This window comes from Crocuta crocuta, unplaced genomic scaffold (assembly GCF_008692635.1).
Source record: "Crocuta crocuta isolate KB4526 unplaced genomic scaffold, BGI_CrCroc_1.0 scaffold1192, whole genome shotgun sequence".
NCBI classification, from domain to species: domain Eukaryota; kingdom Metazoa; phylum Chordata; class Mammalia; order Carnivora; family Hyaenidae; genus Crocuta; species Crocuta crocuta.
The window spans coordinates 203,489-211,929 of NW_027531292.1; positions in this window are offsets into that span (position 1 = coordinate 203,489).

Sequence of the window (8,441 nt, forward strand, 5' to 3'; positions counted from 1 at the left end):
GGTGGGGGGCCCAGGGGTCTGAGGAAGGTCTGACGGTTGTAGGGAGCAGGTGGCACAGAACGAGAGCCTGGGAGCTGCCATTGAAGGGAAGCAGGGAGGGCCGGGCACACAAGGAACCTGTGTGCGAGAGGCTCCAGGGGCTGGAGCCACACCTGCAGTGTGGACGCCGTGGTGTGGCCAGAGGCAGCAGTGCTGGCAGCCTGCACTGCCCAGCCCCCCAGGGAGGTGTCGGGGCGTGGGGGGGTCGAGCAGCGGAAGGACAGTGCAGGGGCTGCTGGCAGAGCGCCGGAGTCAGTGACAGTGCCGTGCGGGGGTGAGGCAGGGGCCACCAGGGGAGGTGGGGACCCGGAGGTCGCCGCAGCAGACACACCTCAGCCGGCCTGCCCTCCCTCCCTCCTCTCACCTGCCCGTCCCTCCCCGGCCAGGCTCCAGGGACAGCAGTGGGATTACCGGCCACTGCGTGCACGCCTGCCCCCACACACATCCCTGCCCCCGTGTACACACTTGTCACTGCCCACACACCTGTCTCCACACACACACCTGTCCGTGCGCACACATCTGCCCCCACACACACATCTGTCACTGTGCACACACCTGCCCCCATGCACACACCTGCCCCCCCCACCACACCCCCGCCCCCCCCCCCACCCCNCCCCATGCACACACCTGCCCCCATGTGCACACACCTGCCCCCATGTGCACACCTGCCCCCCCCACATCTGTCACCATGCACACACCTGTCACCATGCACACACCTGCCCCCGGGCACACATCTGTCACTGGGCACACCTGTCACTGTGCACACACACCTGGGAGGTGTGGGGGACCCTCAGGCACAGAGCCAGGCCCAGGGGCACTCACAAGCTAAGGCAGGGGTGGGAATACTTCCTAGAAGCTTCCGGGCCTCCCCACAGCCCCCTGCCTTGTAACCGTGCCCTGTGACGAGACACTCTCCCAGCTCCCACGAGCACCCTGGCTGTGGTCCCAGCCCCCTGACACAGGACACAGTAAGGCCACAGGCAGGTGAGGCCCCCTCCCCCCGCCGGCCCACCCGCGGTCAAGCAGATCGCCACCAGGCACCCCCGGCAGCCCCTCTGCCCGCAGACCCGGGGCGGCCCTGGAGGGACACCAGCCCCTGAGGCCCAGCAGGCCGGGGAAGGAGCGCGAGGGCGGGTGGACCCGTGGCGCAGCGAGGCCTCCTGTCCCCCGAGCAGGTTCTGTGGGGACGTCACAGGGAGCAGGGATTCTAAAGGCAGCACAAGCCACGGGGTCCGCTCTGCACTGCCAGTCTGCGGTTTCGCACTGAAAGCAAGACCTGGTCTGACTTCATTTCCCCAGTCTCTAGGACGGTCTCAAGTCCCGCCCCGCCGGGGGCCAGTGAGCTTGTGCCCCCCCACCCCCGCTTATGGGGTGGGGACACGTTGGGCCATGCCCTCTTCCTAGACTCTGCCCTGGGAGAGCAGCCCTGGCTCAGGGGTCCTGGGCAGGACAGGGTAGCTGTACCTAGCAAAGGAGGCCATGTCCGGGAGCCCACCGCCCAGAACCCACCAGGCGCCTCACTTTGCTCCTCCATAGCAAGGCACAGAGACCCCGACTATGGGGAGCACCTGACCCCAGGGAGCTGGTGGCTGAGGCGGATGCTGGGGCAGGGTGGCTGGGCCCGGAGACCCTGGCTGGTGCCCCACATGACACAGATGCCAAAGTGCCAAGGCTGGATTGGGGGGCCGTTCCCCGCCGGCCCTGGAGCTTGGGACCGGGCTTGGGTGAAGCACAGAGGCCTGGGGGTACTGCCGGGGAGTGCGGCCTCCCTGGGGGCAAATCCAGATGCACCTGGGTCCCTCGGGGGGATGTGGTCCCCAGACAGACGGACGGCTGGCCGCACACCCCACCTGCAATACCAGCAGGAAGTGGGAGCGCAGACCTGCAGCCCTTTGCCCGCCCCCGCGCAGCGGAGGTTGGGAGCCAGGAGCGCCCGCCCATCCCCATCCCCGGAAGGGCGCCGCGAGGATGTAATCTCCGGCGTGGGGTAATAATAGAATCTGCTTAGCAGGCAAGCGGGCAGCTTGCTCCGAAGGACAGAGAGAGAGGAGACAGTCAAAGACCCGCCACACGTGTCACCCTCGTCCTCCCGAACACCTGCACGGGCCTGAGGACCACTTCCAGGGGGCCCTCTGCCCAGGCTGTCGCCCCGGGGGGGGGGTGTGCACCTCTGCCACCTCTTGCCCTCGCAGGGCTGGCACTCGGTGGTGGGGTCTGCCCCCCCCAGACAGCAAGAGGGGGCACAAGGTCCCTGCGGTCCTCGATGTGCCCACCCCTCCCTGCCCCAAGGGCTCCTGCTCAGCGCCCCCCAGACCACTGCCCTGTCCCACGAGCTTCCCCCACCCCCACCAGCACCCACTGCTCAGGGACTGGGGCAGGCCGAGTGCCTGCTACACACTTGTGCTCCGCACTTGGAAGCCTGCGGGTCAGTCTCAGCACAGGCTCACTGGCCACGGGCCTGGTTTATGTAGGCCCTGGGGGGCGCCTGGGGGGCTCAGTCGGTTAAGCGTCCGACTTCAGCTCAGGTCACGATCTCACCGCTGGTGGGTTTGAGCTGACAGCTTGGAGCCTGGAGCCTGGAGCCTGCTTCGGATTCTGGGTCTCCCTCTCTCTCTGACCCTCCCCTGCTCACGCTGTCTCTCTCAGAAATAAATAAAACATTAAAAAGAAGAAGAAGGTCTGCACCCAAATGCAGGCCACCCGTCCAGAGGCCGCACGCACCAGGGAACCCGACATGATCCTGCCAGGGGGTTCCCAGGCTCTGTGCCTGCTGACACGCTGACAGGCTGGCCGCCTCCTGCCCGGGGCTCCTGAGCAGGCAGAGGAGGAGAGACACAGGGCGCCACCCAGGTGACACCTGTCCTGTGCCTGCTCAGGGCTGACGGCCTCGCTCTGCTTGCCCGCACCATTTCTGGGGGCTGCCTGGCCCCAGGGTAGAGGAGCCTGGCGTCCTGAGAAGGAGCACGTGCAGGAGAGGCGCTGGCCTGCACCCCTCCGTGGGCGGGGCCGCAGCAGGGAGCCCCCCGGGCGGGGTCTGGGAGCAGGCCCCCCGGGGGCTCTCACAGAGACCAGCCACACAGGCGCTAAGGAGAAGGATGTCCCGCAGTAGAGAGACCGCCTGTCACACCTGGAAGTCCTGCTGCAGAGACAGACGGGCAGGACAGGGCCCTGCTGAAGCCACCTGGGGTGTGGTGGGACTGTCACCCAGGACCGTCACCCAGAGGCTGGGGCAGACCCCTGGACGGGAGGAGCAGTGAGTGGGGACCGCAGGGCCCCCAGCCCTCGCCTGGGCGGGACCTTCGCTCCAGCGCCCCCTGCTGGTCGCCCGCACCCCAGCCCGGCCCCCCACAGGGGCATTTCAACCTGACCAGGAGGTGGGCCTTCCTCATACTGACCCCTGGGCCGAGGAGGACGTGGCTTGGGGTAGGGAGTGGCCACCTTTCTGGGTCTCTGGACAGGACAACCATGACTGACCCCCAAGTGGCCCGGCTGAGCTCCGGGTCCCACCGCGGCAGACGCCAGGGCCGTGCGCTGTGGGGGGGGCGGTGTGACGCGGAGCCCCACGGCCGGCTGACCCCAAGCTGTGGAACGTGGGTCTGAGCCTCCTGCAGGCAGAGGGACCCGGGAGGGGGAGGCGTGGATGTGGGCCTGTCTCCACCTCACGGGCAGTGCCCAGGACAGCAGCCCCCTGGGGACTGGACGCACATGCCCCCCACCCCGGGCCAGCAGCAAAGCTAGAAAGAATCTGACGGGACCCACCCTGAAACCCTGGGCCACTGGGCGTCACTTGGGGGACTCTCCTGTAGCCCCTGCCGAGCCCCCCATACGTCTGTTCTGCCGCCCAGGGCAACACGGGCCACGTGTGCACATGCCCCCCGTGGCTCCGTGGCGTCTGCTGGAGGATGTTCTATCTGTGCCACATCATGATTAGTTATAAATCCCTTGGGATTTGGGGTTTAGAATCAGCAAACCTCCAATCTGTGACAAGCCCTCTGCCTCTTTAGAGATAAGCCAGCATCAACCCCTCGCTATCCGCCAAGCCCACAGCCCTCCACCCGGGCACACTCCCTCCTCTACCTCATTCTCAGAACACCACCCCCACAACTAGCCCAGGATGGGGGTTTGGGGCCAGAGACTTTGGGGGAGTTGGGGCTGAGAGCCTGGCTCCCTGAATTCTACCCAGTTCCCTGCAGTGCCTGGGCCTGAGGGGGCTGCAGGAGGGCGATACCCGGCGCCTTCACACCCCCACATCTCCGTCTCCCCAGGTGAGGGGCTCAAGCAGGCACACCTGTGACCCAGAGCCCAGCCCCGTGGCCACCCCAAGGCCATCCACCCATGGCCCAGTACTCTGTGGACACTCTCACATTTCATCCACCCCCAGGGCACAAGGCCCCCGAAACAAGGGGAGCCAGTAGCAAGGCAGGGGGAAAACTGGCTGGTGGGGACCAGACCTCCCCCTTAAGGAGCCCCGATGGTACAGGGCACCCACAGTCTCCAGGGCACTGGGCCAGGGGAACGGTCAAGAACTCCAAGGTTGCTCTGTGCCCTCACACCCCCCACTCACATCCCCAAGGGAACCTGACAGGAAGCCTCCTGCCCCAGAGACACAGGGTGAATATCAGAAGGGGGCAGGGGGCTGCTCTTGGGAAGTCACCTCGAATCAACCTCAGAGCCAGAGAAGGTCCCCTCGTGCCCACAGCCTCTGTGAGGTCCTGGCCGTCCCCTTGTCCCCAGAGAGTCAGCGGCAGCCCTAGGAGACCAGGCCAGCGGCTCCTTCTGCAAGAGGAGGGAGAGCCCGCGGGCCGGTGTGCCCCACCGCCTGCCCCTCGTCGGCACAGAACCGGCCCCACAGCCGGGAGACAGGCACAGAGGCTGCCAGACACCTGGGCCTTCCCACGGCCGCCAGCTGCGGCCTCCCTCACCGGGAGCGGAGGCTGCAGACTTCAGCACCGCCCTGCTGGACAGCTCCCCACCCGCAGGCCGGCCTTTCCCGGGAAAGGAACTGGTCCCGCGCACCCCCACACCCAGGAACGGGCACAGGGCCGTCTTCTCCCAGCTCTGGAGGCCCCAGAGTCTGAGCGTGGCCAGCAAGCTGCCCCAGCCTCATCCCGCAGCCCCCTCCCCCCAAGGATGGCACAGCCGAGACGGGGGCACGACCCCAGTGCTTGTGGCTGCTCTCCTGCAGACTCAGGAAGGAGGGACGGGGTGGGGGACCACAGGCTGCTGGCAGGGACCGTTGGGGGCGCTCCCTGGAACACTGCCGTCCCAGCCCTGACGGCCTTGCTCCTGGGACAAGGCAGGGGCTCCTGGCAGCCGGTGCCACACACAGAGTTGGTGGGCTTAAGGGAGATCCCTCCAGGGCACCACAGCGCTGGTCAGATGGCCCGCCACGAAATGCACGCACACTCGGGGAATGCATCTGCACATACAACGTGAGCCCTGACTGCAGGGCAAGGAGTGGGCCCGACTCCCTCAAGCAGTGCCCTAACACCAGGCAGGAAACCCAAACGCACAGACACCGCAAGGGGGGGCAGGTGTCAGCTGCTCCCGGTGCAGTCACGTGTTGAAGCCACAGGCCAGGCGGGCTGGTGGACTGGGAACATGGGCCCAGGGTGGGCAGGGCTGTGCCCACCCCGCCTAAGCTCCGGCCACCACACACACTGCTGTCTGTCTGTCCACCCTCCAGAGAGCCCAAGGCGCCCGAGAAGAGGGCCGCCATGCCCAGGAGGACCAGCGAGATCCGAGGAGGACCAGGCAGCCCACACTGGGGGGGCCTCCCTCATCCCCACTCCTACGGTGGCAGGGGCTCAGGAGGAAGGACCCAGGGAGGAGCATGAGCCTGCATGACGCGTGCCCTCCGCGTGCTTTGGCCCCACTGGGCCTGGACCTCTGTTGCACAAGGGGCAGTGATGCCTCCAGACTGGGCAGATCTGTGGCCTCCAGGCAGGGCCGAGCCTGTGCCCTGCTGTGCCCCGCACCCCACACCAAGCACAGAGGACCGTGGATTGAAGAATGGAGGCCACGCCACTCCTGCATGGGCCTCAGACACTACCAGTGAGAGGCCCCCACCCGAGTGTGCATCGCTGGGGGGCTCAGGAATGCGGACCCTTGAGGCCCTGGCCTCAGGGTGACACCAAGGCTGAGGACAGCTCAGGGCTCTGCGGCCTCCGGGCACTGAGGGCAGAGGCCTGGCTGGTGGTGGAGACTCCACCTCCAGGAAACAGCCACCTCAGGTGAAAGACCTAGCTCCTGACCGGATTTCTGCCGGTTTGGGGAATCGAGTTACCTTCACAGGTCACCTGCTACTGTGCTCTCTCAGGATCCCTGTCAGACACACACACTGAAGCTGCTCTGGGACTCACCTCCCGTTACTGGAGGGGTGGGGAGCGAAACTGGCCTCGTGCTGCTGAAGGTGGGTTGGGCTCCATGGTCGAGGGGCTCTGCCCTCAACCTCTGTGTCTGAAAATGCCCATGTACAGAGAAAGAAAGGAGGCAGGTTCCCACAACAGGCCCACCCCAGGGGCAGGGCCGCGTCCCGGGGCACCGTGGTACTGTGTGGCAGAGGGAAGGGCAGGACAAGCCCCCTGCCCCCCCGGAGCCCGCACTCTGTGGCCCCCACTGTGCCCCGCCCCCCGCCCCTGGGGCCCTGCAGCCCAGCACCGCTGCCCAGCCCGGCCCTGTGACAGCCCCCACCCACCGTCCCCACAGCGCATCCGTCCTCGTTTCTCCCCACGGCCCCCGTCCCCGGCCAGGGACCCCTCAGGCGGCATGGCCAGCACACGGCCCCAGCGGGACACTGGCTGCAGCAGCCACATGGGTCCCCTGTAAGCTCAGGGCCACACGCTCCGCATTGCACGCGAGAGCGAAGACACAGCCATGGAGATGTGAGACCATCCAAGTGGTCGCACGGGTATCAACAATCTGAGTGTTCCTGGAACAGAGGGTGGGGGCCCTGCGCACGGGCATGACCCCTGGACCTCCGAGTGCCATGCTGGCATGGGCGCAGGAGGGATGGACGGGCAAGAGGCCTCGGGGACACGCCAACCCACACATCTGAACGGTCCCAGGAGGCTCTGAGCCCCTCACACACACCAAGCCACACACCCTGAAGAACAAGGGGCCTGGAAAGTTCCAGGGTGCTTCTTCCCACAGGCATCGGGGCCTCACTCCTGTGTGCTCCCCGTGCCCAGGAGGAGACCTGCTCGGTGAGACCACTGTGGCTACACCCAGGCTCTTGGCCAGGTGGGCGGCGAGGGGGGGCATCTGAAAGAGGAGTTTGTAGAGCCTGCGGCTGCCTGCCCAGGGAGGGGGCTTCGCTGGCCTCCACAGATCTGGGCTCCCAGCTGTCCCTGCCCAGCGGGGCCCTGGCCTCCAGCCTGAGGCCGGCGTCACCGCCCAAGGAAGCTGGACACATGAGCCGGGTCTGAGCATGGACTCACCGCGTCTCAGACGGAACCGGGTAAGTTAAGTGCCCTGCGTGGGGCGACCTCCCACCGCAGCCCGGCTTCGCCCAGGGGCCACCCCTGCCCATCATCTCGGCCTGGCCCCCATGGGAGGCCCCCTCCCCAGGGAAACAGCCGGCCAGGACTCAGGAGAGCGCCCAGCGCAGCCCAGGCAGCAGCTCCGCGGCATCACCTCCACTCTGGCCTCCCAGCCTGCAGTCCAGGCTGAAGCTGGCCACAGGGAGTCACCCAGGGGCACTCAGGCCAAACCACGCCTCCCAGATGCCACATTCCTGGCCAGGAGGCCTCCCGCCGCCCCCGCGAACTGCCCACGGCAGTGACACGGAGCCGCAGCTTGACGTGTCCCCAGCTCCTGCTGCGTCACTCAGGCCACATGGGCCCTGTTTAGGCTGCCCTCCCACCTTTGCCCCGAGGCCAGGGAGGCCAGCCCTGCCCTCCAGGGCCCACAGTGGGTGGCTACGGCGTAGGTGCCCCGGGGCGCCTCCACCACCAGTGCCGGGCAGCCTTCTGCCCCCTCGGCCAGGCTGGCAGGGTGGCCTGTAGGTCCGCACGTGGATGAGGCTGCGGCTGCGGCGACCGCCTGGGGACGTGGCTCTGTCCTCACAAACTGCCCCCTCCCCGGATATCACGTGGTCTTCCATATCTTTGTGACCCTCAAAATCCACACAGAGGCACTGTGAGCCCAGGGCCCAGAGAGGAAACCACCCTGGAGGAAAAGCACTGTTCTCATAAGCCGTGGGGCCTCTGGGAGCACTGTTCGGGGGGCTGGGGGGGCTGCTGCCCGGCTCAGAACACTGGCCCCTCAGAGGCTGCTGCGCGAGGCCGGGGCCACCTCTCAGGGTGGGGCCCCACACAATCCCTGCTTTGTCCCTGCGGCCTCTGCCCCAGCCCAGCCTCCGTCTTGCCCAGTGCCCGGGGCAGCCCCGCCCGGCCAGCCGG